Source organism: Dipodomys merriami, unplaced genomic scaffold (assembly GCF_024711535.1).
Source record: "Dipodomys merriami isolate MVZ:Mamm:240054 unplaced genomic scaffold, mDipMer1.0.p SCAF_336, whole genome shotgun sequence".
In the NCBI taxonomy this organism is placed as follows: Eukaryota; Metazoa; Chordata; class Mammalia; order Rodentia; family Heteromyidae; genus Dipodomys; species Dipodomys merriami.
In genome coordinates, this window is record NW_027204893.1 from 387,122 (window position 1) to 402,906 (window position 15,785).

Consider the following 15,785-nt stretch of genomic DNA (forward strand, 5'->3'; position numbering starts at 1 on the left):
ATTCTGATGTTAGAGAGCAATTAAATTATTATATATTTTTAAAAGCCATGAGACATTTGTATTGCAATAAAAAAATAAGGTGGTACCCATTACTCATTTGTAGCTTTTTTGAGATAAGCTTTCAAATCTGCTCTTTTTTCCTTCCTCTTAATGCCAGTGAAGATCATTTTTGTCCCAGGGATGTACTTTTGGGGATTCTCCAAATATTCCATCAGTGTATCCTCTTCCCAGATGATGCCTTTATTCTTGTTGGCATCTGTGTAAGAGAATCCAGCTGCTTGACCTGTCTTCTGACCAAGCAGACCATGGAGATTAGGCCCAGTCTTGTGCATGCCTCCCTTTTCAACGATGTGGCACTGGGCACACTTCTAAACAAAAATCTTCTTGCCTTCCTCAACATCACCCATTTTAAATCTGCTCTTTCGTCACTATCACAAGAAAGATGACCATTCAGAAGCCAGACATCCCATTCTCTCCACATGACTCTTAATCTTCCCAGAATACCCCCAAACTGCCACCATCTGTTATCCAAGCCTGCGCGCAGTGATGCTTTTGCCCCCAGTCCCCAGTTTTTCTTTCACTGTCTCTGCTCTCTCTTGCCAGCGTAGCCCCGGGAAAGCCTGCTCTTTGCCCACATCTAGTGTATCTGCTCACATCCCTCTCTCTGGAGACTATATTAATATATTTCTTAATGATTTCTTCCTTCGGATTTAAATTCTCATTATGTCCCGCCTTTATCATTTCCCCTGGGAACCTATTTTACAAGCGCCGCCTCCTCCACTGTCTGTTGTGTTATATTAATCACCACCTGTCCAATATAAGAAAAAAGAAAAACTGACATTTTCAGTGCAAAGGCAGCCGGTTGATCAGTCTTTTTCCCTAAGATTTCATTAATTTTTAAGGGAGGGTCTCGCATATCTCATTACAGCTCCATTATAATTTACTTTTTACCCCCAGCCCAGGAAGGAAAGCATCTGCACGGTGTTATTAGTGGGGCAGATCTTCCTGTCTCTTGGCAGTTAGAAATCCTGGAAGTATGTGCTTGGTTTTTATATCAGCCAAACTTTCCATTTTTATGGAGCCTTGTCTTTTCTCTGAGCTCCAACCCCTTGAAGTGTAAACTCAGACCTCACCTATCTTCAGGAATTAGATTTTCCTTTGAAAAAAAAAAAAGGGGGTTATCTAGATCTATCAGCCTGCCCCATAGTACTATGAAAGATTTGATGGGATTTTCTTTTTGAACCATTTAGAGGGCTTTGTAAAAGCACAGGCTATTGGAGCTGTGGTCGAAGAGGTCTGGATGTGTGTAAAATGTCTCTGGTGCTAATGGTCCTTGGAGCTTCAGCCCTTCTCTGGACCTGGTTTTCCCATTTGTGAGATGAATGGTCAGCTGTTTGCTAACATTCAACCTGCTCTACAACTCTAACCCAGTTGCATCTTGACAAACCAGCCTATTCTTGGTACCCAGGAAGGAGCAGATGCAGGAGAAATCTCAGCCTGGGCCTCCAAAGAGTTCAGTGTTCTTAGAAACAAAACATTTCGATGCACAAACCCCTTAGATGCAATATGGAGTGATATCCATCATATATATGTGTATCTAAACATATGTATTTATTTACACACATATACATATCAAAGGTCCATTTTGGGCCAGGATCCCTAGAGCCTCCTCCTGTGGTGTGATGGAGACAAGTGAAGAAAGGGTATAAATGGCAACTCTCAAGAAGTCATTACCTGGCGCATGCCTGCAATCCTAGCTGTTCAAGAGGCTTTGATCTAAGGATCACTGTTCAAAGCCAGCCCATGCAAACAAATCTTTGAGATTCATATCTCCAGTTAACCAACAACAACAAGTAGCCAGAAGTGTTGGTCAAGTGGTAGAGTGCCAGCCTTGAGAGTTGGGAAGGGATTCACAGGCTTGCAATGTAGCCAAGTAGGACATACAGCTCACTGGGCTCCACAGCTCACTGGCAGGACACTGGTCGAAAGCAGAGCAAGAACAAGATGCCCCAAAGCTAGTGGGCAGGAGTTGGGCAGGCCGTTCAGGATGAGAATGTTGACAGCATCAAAGATAGACTTGAGGAAGCCTTGCTGGAAAAGATAATCTATTATCTAAATTACGTTCCTCAATGAAAATACAGCAAGAACCAAGAGAGGTCAGAGTGTGTGCTGAACCTGTTGAGAAATGCTGGAAAGAAGGCCCAGAGAGAGAGGAGCCACAGTTGGCACCCAAATTCCTTTGCCAATAGTGCAGAGACCATGGTCTCCTCTAAGAGATGGGCAGATGACCAACATGTGAGCTGGTGGCATTGTCTGGCGATGGAAGCCTGCTCTTCCTATTGGCCCACTGTAATTGTTGCACACAGGCAGGCTCCCAACTTTGAGCAAGCTGTTGAAATAGTTCAGCATTTCAGCTCTGTGAGAAACTGGGACTTGAGTAGTCGTTATCTCCTGGAAAGTCAGGGGGTGGTGCGGGAGGAAGCAACTTGAAAATGTATCACTCCTCCTCAAACAAGAAGCCCAGTCATGCAGTGGCTAATTTTAACTTCTTAGCCATACAGCTTCCCCAGTCTTCCATGTGGGAGGGGTCTGCTTGTCCGCCAGGAGCTGGAAGGACATGGGGCAGCCTGGTGCCATTAGCAAGTGATCTCTGCCTCAAGCGCATTAGATTATGACTGAGGCTCTCAGGGTTTGACAAATAGGACAGCTGCCACTCAGGCAATTTCCCAGTGAATGGCTGAGCCAGGTGAAGTAGGAAGATAGCTGCCCTGGCTGAACGGGGAAAGCTAATACTAATCATTAGGTCTTTGAACCTTGCCATGTTTCCAATTAATGGCCAAATAAAGTGAAATGAGTAATTAGGTGGATTCTAACCCACTGGCTATGCTGCTCTGCTTGAGTGCCTCCCACTGCCTTACCTTTGAGGCAGAGCATCAATTTAGTCACGGGGAAGAAGGATAGCTGGAGTGTAGGACACTCATAATATTGTTAACGACCAGCTACTAAGAGCACTAAATGGACACTTACTAGGTGCCTGACTGGATACTAGAAACTGGCATTGAAGCAATCATCCTCCAGCGAGGTGTAGATGGTATTTCAGCCCCATCTCAGAGACACAAAGGTCAAGACAGTGAATGGGCCAGTGGCCACCAGGACTACCAGGCTGGGTGGAACAAGAGTCATCACTGGAGGATAGGGAGGGGGCTGGGGGCTGGCCCTTCTGATCCTTGGCCCAGGACTCACCCTCGCTGGCTAGCAGGCTCTGGGTAAGCTGCTTCCTCTCTGCAGTAGGCATGCCACACCGGCTGGCATTCTCTGGTGTTAATTGATGGAGGGCTGAGTTGAATTAATTTCGCCAGTCAGTAAACTTGGTCACTTGCTGTTTTTAGGATGGTGGGGCATGATTTCCGTAATTGGTTGCTAAATACATGAACCAATTAGTGTCTGTATGGTAGCTGTGGGCAGCTTCCTTATAGAAGGCCTGGACTAAGGATTGTGGAGGAGAGCTAGCTGCTGCTTGAGAACCAAGTGCCCTTCTCACTTCCCTGTGTGATCTGCCCATAATCCACATATCTGGAACAACTGGGAGTGTGGCTTACTCTGCCTCTGCCTCTCACTTGCAGTGCAACCAGAACCTCATTTTCCTCAGAAATACAAATCAGTTGGGTCACCTTGAGGGGACTTTTCAGGCTCTCAAATCCTGTGAATTTTCTGCTTCTTGACCTCTCATTGCCATGTGTATTCCCTGTGAAGGGAGAGCTTTCCAGATGATAGGCATGTGTTTCGCTCCTCACCAAAATGTAAAAGTGAGTCACTTAAAACTGGAAATTTCTTTGTTTTGGGTTTTGTTTTTTGCCGGTCCTGGGCTTGACCACAAGGCCTAGATGCTGTCCCTGAGCAGTTTTGCTCAAGGCTAGCACTTTACCACTTTGAGCCAAAGCACCACTTCTGATTTTTGAGAGGTTAGTTGGTGATAAGAGTCTCATGGGGACTTTTCTGCTTGGGCTGGGTTTAAAGCACAATCCTCAGATCTCAGCCTCCTGAGTAGCTAGGATTATAGGCATGAGCCACCAACACCTAGCCTTATTTTCTTTTTCTTTTTCTTTCTTTTTTTTTTTGTATTGGCCTTGAACTCTGGGCCTGGGCACTGTCCCTCAGCATTTCAACTCAAGGCTAGCACTCTACCACTTGAGCCACAGCGCCACTTCCAGTTTTCTGGTGGTTAATTGGAGATAAGGGTCTCATGGATTTTCCTGCCTGGGCTGGCCTTGAACCACGATCCTCAAATCTCAGCCTTCAGAGTAGCTAGGATGACAGGTCTGAGCCACTGGCACCTTGTTTTCTTATCTTCAGTGGTTAGTGGATTTTTTTTTCCCCCTTGGTGAGTTAGTGTCTTCATTTAGAACATCACAGTACAGGACCTCATTGCTAAAAGAAAAAAAAAAGACACCCTCTTTGTTCTCCAAATGCCCAAAGGAGCCAAGAGGCCTGTCTGGAGTCCCACAACTCCATAGGAGCAGAGTCAGCCTCATGCGTCCTCTTTCTGTGCTGTCCGTTTGTCCCTCATGTTATGACTGCTGGTCCTCAAGGCCTTACCTGTGTTCCCTCAGCACAGGACCCAGCTCAGAGTGAGCACAAGTCTCTATCTACACAATGAATGAGTGACCTTGAGTCCTGCTAGATGGCTCCAGTGCGTCCACTGTGCTAGCCCCGCGGTCTGGTTTAAACCTGCTGTCTACGCTTCCTCACCCTTCCCATCCATATTCCTTACCTAAGACCGAAGCTGCCAGTGCCCCAGTTCTCCTCAAATCACATTTGTGGCTTTTATGGAAAGTCTGCGTCGTTCTGGGGCCCCTGGGCTCACTCCCATGTTTGAAGGTTGTGTAAAGTTGTCTGATCCTGTGTGTTCTACTTATGTCATACTGGCAGTCTTTGATAGGGCAAAGATGATTATTTTTTGTTCAAATCAGAAGACATGAATCATTTTTGTTCTAGTGTGGCAAATGCTTGTGTGTACACACAAAGTTGAATGGAAGATTTCAAGATGAAACGAATTGCATCAACAACAAAAGAGTCAGGAGGAACCTGACGGAGGGATGTGTTCGTTATCTTGACTGTGGCAATGGTCTCCTGGGCCTGTGCATGCTTAAGTTGCATATTCTAATTATGTACAGGATTTGGGGTAACAGTTACACCCCATAGAGATAACTAAACAATAAAGGATCCAGTTTTCTAGAAGCAGACCAAAGAAGGACTGATTATGAGGTAGTTTAAAACAGGCTCTTTTTTTCTGACATAAGGTCTCACTATGTAGTCCAGGCTGCCCTCAAACTTTCAGTCCGCTCTCCTCTACTTCCTGAGTGCTGTGATTATAGGAACACTCCACCACACCCAACAAAATAGAATACTTGGTCTATCTAGATCTCAGACATGAACAAGTCTCTGCTAGCCCTCTCCACTATTACCCCCTTCCTGGTGTTTCCCATGAACCCACTGTGTACTTTCTTTAAGAACATATAGAAAGTCACCTGACATGGCAGGTAATATCCATTTTAGCAAGCTCCTGTTTCTTAAAGCACACCAAGGTTTGAGAGTCATTGGTTTCTCTAGGAAGACCCATACTCAGGCACATGTAAGATACAAAATCTTTCCTGACTGTCTTATCACTTCGCTAAAGTCTTTTCTACCATCTCCTACCTCATGCCAATTCGTGCTATAACACTCAAGGATCATTTGTAACTAACAGCCCCGCCTAGCAGCTGCACTTACTTCTTTCTGTTCAGACACTCTTTAGGCTCTGTCTTTGCCTAGCCAACTTCTGCCAGCATCTCATTCATATAAGACAACATTGCCCAGAAATCTCAAGACCTATCTCTTCCCTTCAAAACACAGCCCATTTCCTGTGCTCCTGAAGGACTTTTGTTTTTTTCCTTCTTTCCCATGCTCTTCCTTTACATGCTCTTTTCATCTTTCTGAGAGGAAGGCAGTAGGCCTCACACATCTCTAGCTTTCCTTTACCGAAGAGTGCCTAACAATAGGAACTCCATTGATGTAAGTCTTCAGATGTACCAATCCAAAAAATCTGGGTCAGAATTTCAGGGAGAGATAGTTGATAGAAGATCACGGTGCTGATATTTATCGACTGAAAATAGTAATCACAAAGATCAAATTCCAGGGGAAAATGGAAAGTCAAGATTAAGCCATGGTAAGAAAAGATCTGTTTCCTACCACCTAAGTACATGGATCTTCATTCTGCTTTGTCAGCGCCATTTCAAAGACTTTTCAGAACAGTGCTGTAGCATGAGGCTCTTTTTTCTCCATTTGCTGAATGAAGAGACAGAAGGTAGCCCCATAGACAGAATGTCTACATGAGACTCCCAAATTAACATTCTGAACCTCCAGTCTGTTGCTATAGGGAGAAGGGAGCTTATGGAGGCAATTAGACCATGAGGGTGGAACCTTCAAGAACAGGATTAGGGCTAGGTGTGTGGCTCACACCTGTAATCTTAGCTATTCAGGAGGCTGAGATCTGAGGGGTTGCAGTCTGAAGCCAACCAGGACAGAAAAGTCCCCATGAATTGTTTATCTCCAATAAACGACTCAAAAAAGCCAGAAGTGGTGCTGTAGCTCAAGTGGTAGAGTGCTAGCCTGGAGCACAAAGAGGCTCAAGGACAGCACCCAAGCCCTGAGTTCAAGTCCCAGAACTGGCAAAAAAAAAAAAAAATTAGGACATTTATAAAAGGGACCTTAGTAAGTTCTCTCCTCATCAGAAACCAACCAACCATGTTGGCACTGTGATCTCAGACTTCTGAATTCCAGAACTGTGAGAAATGAAGTTTTGTAGATGGTTTTCCCACCATAGCAGCCCCACTGACTGCCTATAGACCCACAACCACGTCTATCAGATGCCAAAGTTCTTGCCCCAGCCTTGAAGAGAAAAAGTGGCTGAAGCAGCACAGTGACAAGCAAGAGAAGGGACACGCTCTGCTGGGCTCGGCTCGGTGGCTGGCCCGATCTGCCCCCACTCTGTGACATGGTCCCAGCCACACCTCCCCCTCCCCCCACCCCGCCCCCTTCAGATCACCAGCCTGGGCCATAGGGAGGGTAAAAACTCCATCTCAGAAAGCTCAGGAACCTTCCTGCTGTGACATCCTTAACCAATGGCTGGCACCCAGCTGTTCTTGCCATCCTAGAGTTGGTGTGAGGAAAAGAAAGCAATTAGTAGCCAGGCATTGGTGGCTCATGCCAGTAATCCTAGCTACTAAGGAGGCTGAGATCTGAGGATTGCAATTCAAAGCCAGCACAGCAGCAAAGTCTGTGATACTCTTATCTCCAATTAACCACCAGAAAACCGGAAGTGGCCCTGTGGCTCAAGTGGTAGAGTGCTTGCCTGGTGCTAAAGAGCTGAGGGTTCAGCCCAGAGTTCAAGCCCCAAGTCTGACAAAAAGGGGGGGGAGGAATTAATGAATGGAAATTAAGGAATGTAATGAATGGGAATTAAGGAATATAAATGATGTGGCATTGAACAGGAAAAGGGAGAAGTGGTCTTCAGATAGAAGCAATGCATATGTACCAAGAAGCCCAGGGGAGATGGCCTGTGCCCCCTTATCCTGGCACCTGGCCTGCTTGCAATGGCACATGGGCAGTACAGGGCCTTCTCCAGGGTCAGTCCTGGCCATGGCCCTCAGACCCCCACCCTTCTGAAGCTGAGATTCTTTACATCTAAGAATCCTAGCTGCTTCTCGGCAGGCAGGCAGGTGTGAAGGGAAACTTCAAAGTGTATGTCAGGATCCTCTTCTGGCCCCAAAGATTAAAAACTCCCTCGAGAGACAGAATAACCTCAGAGCCCTCACGTAGGTAAACTGGCACCTTTTTGAGAGGAACACAGTACCTGGAAAAGATTGATATGACAAGATTTGTCAGAGCTCTTGTGGCACAAGAGAAGTGAGAAAGAAAAAAGAAAATGAATGCTTTATCTTCTAAAGAGCGAGTCTGTGCCTTTCATCCTGAGATTAAGGCCCCCGGACACCCCTCTCTGGTGCTGTTCTTGATCAAAGGTTGGGGTGGAGAAGGGCAAGGGGAGCATCCGGACATTCATTCATTCATTCATTCATTCCACAAACCTATCCTGATCAGACACTGTTCCAGGTGCTGGATTAGGCTCTGTGCACAGATCAATTCAAAAGATCAGTCCTGGCCATTGAGAGACACATAATGTGGTTGAGAGTCATCATGGGAAATGAGCCTATGAGAGACCCAGGGAGGAACTGCCTGTCACTTGGCCTAGGAGTGACCAAGGGCTTCACCAAGGACAGAGCCTCTGAGGCTGTAGGATGAATTGTTGTTCACAAGAGGGTGTCCCGATCAGAGGGGACATCATCTGGGAAAACACCCCAGGCCATGAATAGGCCCAATAATGTGTCCAGAAAATGAGAGTCTGATCAAAGGGTGAGGTCAGCAGGGAGGAACTGAAAGGCTGGGAAATTCTGGAGACCAATCAGTTGGAGGTTTTGCCCACCCAGCCCAGGGGCCTGGAATTACCACGTGGGGCTCTGAGGAGTTGACTGAGTCACCTTCATTGAAGTTTTACATCCCTTCCCCCTCTCCCCCCCCCCCCACTCCTCACACACCATGGAGCTTGAGCCTCAGGAAAAACAAGACACATTCTCTGTCTCATTCTTTAGCACCTCGGTCTTTCCTTCAAAAATGTCATGGCAGAAAATTGGGCTGAATTTCTGCCAGTGATATTAGAGGTCTATAAAAGGAGCCATTCACAGGAGAAATGAAGAGCCAGCCACCCGCGTCCTGTTTCTCCCCTTCTCCTTGCTGCGAGGAGAGAAAATTCTGGTAATAAGACCCAGAGAGTTAGATTAAAATAGGTTGCAAAGAAACAAAAATCAATAGTTTGCAATTTGGTTTATCATATAGAACCCCCCCCCCAAACTGGAGCTCCTAAGCTCTCGTGACAAATGACAGTTTTCGGGACAGTTAAGATGTCTCTCACAAGCTGGAAGAAATTTCCAGAATGATTTTTAGATGATAAAGGTAGCTAGATTTGATGATTTTTTTTTGTTTTGTTTTCAGCTCAGATTTTTTTTTTAAGCTTGTTATTCCCCCCAGGTATTTCTGCAGGAAATGGCAATTTCTTTTTCTTTTTCCTTTTTCTGTCCTCTTTCTAGAAATGCTCAATTTCACTCTGACCTCTGCACTTCCATCAGGCCTGTCCCATAGTTGTTTTCGCCACCTGTCACTTTGATTTCATTTCCAGACTCCTTGTCCTCATCCACCTCTCTTTACAATGCCGCAGTCTTTCGTGTTCCTTCCAGACAGAGGGTGGAAGCTTCTCAAAATCTCCTAACTCTGCATTTACATAAGGTTAAAAGCAGCCCACAAAGGCCACGCGTAGGCCTCAGGAACTAGTTGCAAAGCCGGGCTGTAGTCTTTGCCCTCTTCCTCGGCTCCTCCAATAAATTGTGCAGGGTGACAGGGCATTTGAACATCCAGACATCCAAGGCTCAGATGAAGTGACATCACAGCATGCTGAGCACAGACACATGCCAGGCCCTGTGAATCTGGGGACAGGAGGGAAGGAGAGAGTAACTCCAAGGTAGACTTCATGCAAAGCTAGTTACTTCTCTAGTATAAAAGCAAATGCCACTAAGGGGGAATGTTTTGGTTTTATTTTTTGTTTTCATTTGAGGTTGAAAACTAGTCTCACCTCCCTGAAAGCCACAGAGAGGTGGTGTGATGTTGGAAGGAAAGTTCTAGCTCTAGCCAGGCAGAACAATGTTGAAACCTGTGTAACTTTTGCAAATCCTGTGGAAGCAGAGTAGGCCTCTTACTCTCCCCAAACCAGGATTTCTGTGCTTCTGAGCTAAGAGGCTGTTGGAACTAGGAAAAGCACCTAGGAAACCAGGTGCCAGTGGCTCATATCTTTAATCCTAGCTAGTTAGAAGGCTGAGAGCTGAGGATCGCAGTCCAAAGCCAGCCTTGAGCTGATAAACTTGAGAGACTCATATTTCCAGTTAACCACCAAAAAAGCTGGAAGTGGACTTATGGCTCAGGTGGTGGAGCACCAGTCTTAAGTGAAAAAGCTGAGGGACAGCCCCTAGGCCCTGAGTTCAAGTTCCAGGACTGGTACACACACAATCATAATAGTAAATTTAGGGTATGTCAGATGATTTGAAAGCGTGGCTTTGGTTGTAATGAAAATGAACGTACTTCCCTGCCCTTATCTATATTTATTGTTTATATTTTATTTTGTGGGTGTTAGAAATTACATGCTAATACCCCTCATCTATTAAGCTCTTCGGGTGTTGAGTTTGGTATTGATTCACACAGGCAGTGAGAATAGATATTGTCTTTTTTCTTTTCCCTAAAATCTTCATTTGGCTATGCCTGGGCAGGGACCATTGCAGCACTGTCTCACACATAGGGAGTGATTGGCAGGGGATGGGGGTGGGGTGGGGACTATTTGGGGTGCTGCTTCAGGGTGAGGCCCCCTCCTAGCTATCCTCACATTGTTACAGGGAATGGCAGAAGCTGCTAGAAGATTTCCAGAATTTTAATTCCTGGTTCTAAGAGAGGAAACATCCAGCCTAGACTTCCAATCTCAAACCTAAGCAGAGTAGGCTCCTCTGCGGACTTGGGGAGCTGGAGAATGCTTTATGTATCTTTTGGCCCAAATTCAGCTTGCTCCCAATGTGGTTACCAATCTCACACTGTGTTTCACAACCCAAGGACTCCCAGACCCCAAGAACTCCTTCAGGGACTCTAATGAGAAATGAAGCATTAAAAATTCCTCAGTGACTCGGGAGGTGATTAGTGGATGTCAGCCGGAGACAGAGATGATGAGCATAAATGTGCAGAGGCATGGAAATCTCGGGATGACAACTTGCTTGTGTTTTACCTTTTAAAATGAGTTTTGAGCCAGGTGCCCGTGGCTCACACCTGTAATCCTAGCTACTCAGGAGGCTGAGTTCCAAGGATCGTGGTTCAAAGCCAACCTAAGCAGGAAAAGACATGAAATTCATCTCCAGTAAACCACTCGGAAAACCAGAAGTGGCGCTGTGGTTCAAATGGTAGAGTGCTGGACTTGAGCTGAAGAGCTGAGGGACAGCCCCCAGGCCCAGAGTTCAAGCCCCACAACCAATCAATAAAAGAAAAAAAGAAATGAGGTAGTTTTTTGTTTGTTTGTTTGTTTTGTTTTGTTTTTGGTCAGTTGTGGGGCCTGAACTCTGGGCCTGGGCGTTGTCCCTCAGCTCAAGGCTCAAGGCTAGCGCTCTCCCATTTGAGCCACAGGGCCACTTTCGGCTTTTATCTGCTTATGTGGTGCTGAGGAATTGAACCCAGGGCTTCTTGCATGCAAGGCAAGCACTCTACCACTGAGCCACCTTCCCAGCCCAAGAAATGAGTTTTGATGAAGTGAAAACAGTAAGATAAAACTCTTGAAGGATGGATTCATCTAAAGAAATTTACCTAGGGGCTAGCAGTAAGTTGTTTAGTATAGATACAACAGTTGTCCTTCCACAGCTGGTTTAAGGACTTCATTCCTAAGATTTTCTTATTGAGCTGGGTGCAGTGGCTCATGCCTGTAATCCTAACTACTCAGGAGGCTGAGATCTAAGGATCTCTGTTTGAAGCCAGCCCAGACAGGAAAGTCCTGAGACTCTTCAATTCACCACCAAAAAGCTGGAAATGGAGTTGTTCAAGCAGTAGAGTGCTAGCCTTGAGCGAAAAAGCTCAGGGATAGACAGCGCGCGCGCGCACACACACACACACACACACACACACACACACACACACACACACTTCTTTATTGTAGAGCAGCAGCTGATGTTGTGCTGACTGCCTGGTAGCAAGTGTGCCAAACTCCTGAAAGGTACCATCCCCTCAGCCCATCCCCCAGCTCCTGGACAGTTCTCTGCACTTTCTCCATACTTAGAAGGCCACCAGGACCAGCTTCCCCCTGTGTGGTGCTCCCTTACTCCCCTCACCTATCTGCTTTCCTTCCACTGACTCTTTCCCATCCCTTGTTCTCTTTTCCTCACCCTCCCTAACTGGAGTGACTCATAACTTGCAATTCTGAAAGCTGAAATTCTCAAGGTGCTGAAAAAGTACACAGAAATAAATCAGCAGGTGCCAGAACTTCTCCTAAGGGGGCCTCAGCACTGGGGAGGGATTACTGAGGTTTAATTTACACAACAGCTGTGCTTCTAAAAGGGTGTGTAAATCAGTCCAGGGGTAATTGAAAGGCAGGAGGGGAAGGCGGGAGGGAGAAAAGGTTTCTTAGAGGAATCCTACGGTGAGCTCTTTTGTAAAACAAATCTTAGGATCCCTGCTGGTCAACTCTGAAGGCCCCACTTCTTGAAGTTTTTCTGACTTGTCCCGCCTCCCCTAAACTAGATTAACTCTTCCTTTATCTGCAAGCCCGAAGGGCATCTTCCTGCCTCTGCTTACCTGCCAGGTGCTGGAAACAGTGGGTGGTACCAAAAAAAGTGTGAAATTCATGTTTGTTGAATCAGGGAATTCGAATCAGCTCTTTGAAGGAAAAATAAATCTGGCTTACATCTTCCTTAATGTCCCTAGGTGGGGGGTGAGGGGGCTGGGGGGGAGATTGTTCCACTTGGGTGTTCTTTTAGATTGGTCAATAGATATTTTGGATGTGTGAACAACTGAAAACAAAGTAACCCCTGTTAATTTACCCTCTGGTAAATCCCTCTGTTAACAAAGATTAAGCTTATTAATTAATGTAAAGATGATTAGAAATGCACTGGCAGAAGTCAAAGCAATTAGGAAGCATAAGGGTGCACTCCAGGTTGTTTGCATATTAGTGGGTGCCCCCCATACCCCTGGGCAAAGGGAGTCCTGGACTCTGCCATGGGTAACAGAAATAACTCTCTGTGTGAGCAATCACTCACCTACAAGGTACTGCTTATGTTCATACCACTTATTAGACTGAAGCAGTCATGGCCGTATTGCATATCTTGGTATCATAGCAGTGTTCACAGGGGAGTCAGGATCTGTTCCCAGATGCACCTCCTATGGACACAGGGTTCAAATCTTGTTGGGCACATTTAAGAAGAGGATGTATGTCATCCTTACCTTTAGTTTGCTTAACTAGCCAAGAAAAACTTAGGTGTGGGAATTTGCAAGACAGATGATGAGCTTCCCAGAGATTTGCTTCCTGATACCATCCGTGGGAATGTTCTACAAGTCTATGGGGTTCATCTGGTTCATACTGGGCCAGGCCAACCCAACAGAGAGCTCATCTCCTGTGAGTCTACCACGGTGGAAAACTATGCAGGAAGCACTCATTTTAAATTCACTGTTGTGAAATTCATGTCCCTACCCCCAGCAACTGTGTATTCTTAAAGTGTTGGCTTGTTATGTATGTAAGTCATCCTTATCTCTGAATTTACAATTCAGCTATCTCTGTGCGTGTGTGCCTGCCACCGTGTGCGCGCGCACGTGCATGCTGCCTTGTACGCAGGATCAGGACACTGTCTTTTCACTCAAGGCACTCTACCATTGGAACAATACCTCCGCTTCCAGCTTTTTGCTGGCTAATTGGAGATTAGAGGGCTGTTTTTGTTTTTGTATTTTGTTCGTCATGGGGGCTGAACTCTGGGCCTGGGCGCTGTCCCTCAGCTCTTCAGCTCAAGGCTAGCACTCTACTACTTGAGCCACAGTGCCACTTCTGGCTTTTTTTTCTTTTTGCTTATGTGGTGCTGAGGAATTGAACCCAGGGCCTCATGCATGCAAGGCAAGCACTCTACCACTGAGCCAACTACCCAGCCCCGAGATTAGAGTTTTATAGACATTTCTGCTCAGGCTGGCTTTGAACCAAGATACTGATCTGTCTCCTAAATAGTTAAGATTATAAGCATAAGCCACAGGTACCTGGCTATTACATCTTTTTTTTTTTTCTTTTACTTGTTTCCATCTGCGTTAAAGCATTTCTCTATCTTCCATCAATCTACCTATCGTCTATTATCAAATTACCTATCACCTAGCATGTATCACCTATTTATCTATTCACCATTTATCTATTGTCTATCATCTACCTCTCTCCATAATCTATGTCATATCCTTTTCTAAAAGAACACAAATGTTTGTTTTTGTAAATGAGTATTTGAAAGCAATAGTGTCATTAAAAACAACTGTTAATATTGATTTTCTCTAAAGAAATCACAAAAATGCCACCCTTTCAACTTTATAATTGAATGGACTCCCATTTTCTCCACCATTTAAGCTATATTCTCATCTTCATAAAACATGTCAGTTTCATTGGACTTACACTCTTATTGAACATACCATTCATAGAGAAATTCGCCTAATTCATAAGCGTGATTGTCAGTGAGTTGGAAGAGCCACACACTGGGACAAGCAAACCCAGGACAAGAAGCAGAACATCCTAAATATTCAAATGCCCTAGGCACTCCTTTTTGCCTCCTCCTCATGGTTAACCCTCACCCTCCTTATTTCTGACACCACGGTGAAATGTATGGGCAGATACCATTGTCCAGTGTGTACTGTATTCTTTTGCATCTGTTTTTTTTCACTCAACATTGTGTTGGTGCTATTGATCTGTGTTGTGGAGTTTAGCAGTAATGTATAACCTCTTGTGAATGTGCCATAATTTGTTTCTACACTCTGTGATGGATGGTTTCAGTTATTTCCAGTCTTTAGGGCTACTTCCCATTGTTTGGGGGAACAAATGGGTAATTGAAGAAATGAATGAATGAATGCATGAATGAATTATGGTGCCTCTCTGCACATAGTGACTTGGCTGTGGACACCTCTAGAGCCAGATCCCTCCTTGATCTTGTACAGTCTTACATTGGTCCTTAATGACATTAGCCCTGGACATTAGTCCTTCAGTGACAACATTTGTTCATTCATTTAACAAGCAATGCATTCATTCATTTGGGAATCTGGAGTATATCAGGCACAAAGACGCTGGTCACGCTCATGAACAAATGTTCTAGTGGCACATAGCCCCCCCACCCTCACTCAAGTACTTCAGTGTTTGGCACACACATACAAAAGGGGGGGCTAGTTTTCATGCTAGTTTGGCATAGGGGTGCAGATTCTGCTGCTGCTGCTGCTGCTCTGTTATGGCCCCAAGCTGAGCACCTGATTGTCTGCTTAAGGGTCTCATATTATTCCATTATACAGGCTTAATTTAATCCAGTGGGCTTTTAAGTGCAATTTATTCCCTGTAGAGCCATAAGAAATTTACATTTAAGATTTAGATATTGTGTTCATTCTTACCCTTAATCTATGTTCATGTCACTAGGGGGCGTAGGCCGCCTCTCCTCCCCTTTCCTATCCCCTGATGGTAAAATGCGCGTAACATAAAATTTACCATTTTAATGAATTTGAAGTGAGTAGTTCAATGTCATTACGTACATTCAAAGTGTTGGGCAGCTATCAATGGGATTATAATTCTATGGGTTACAAATATAGGTATGTTCATGGAGAGTAAAGTCGACTTATGGCAGACAATAGAAAATATCTGCTTCTGGCACCAGGGAGAACATGTCTGAATCAAGTGGAATGCTTTTGGCTACACATAACTGTAGAACTCAACTAAATTTGGCATAAATAACAAGGAAATGCGTTACCATCCATAAAAAGATGTCAAAGCTAAAGTACCTCAACACTGATAACTTTAGTTGCTTGACACATCTTTTAACACCCTTGGTTTTTTCCCACCCTTTATTCTTCCATCCATACCACAATGGCTCTGTCTTCAGATTGGGCCCACCTCAGTCACAGTC

At 45.1% G+C, this 15,785-nt stretch overlaps 1 protein-coding gene and 1 pseudogene across 3 annotated transcripts in view; one reads left to right on the top strand and one right to left on the bottom strand.

Annotated features, from left to right (window-relative positions):
• LOC138803173 (tubulin polyglutamylase TTLL11-like) overlaps positions 1–15,785 on the top strand; it is a 236,386-nt gene that overhangs the window by 135,581 nt on the left and 85,020 nt on the right. The gene's annotated exons all lie outside the window — the stretch shown is intronic.
• LOC138803163 (cytochrome c-like) lies at positions 90–407 on the bottom strand (annotated as a pseudogene).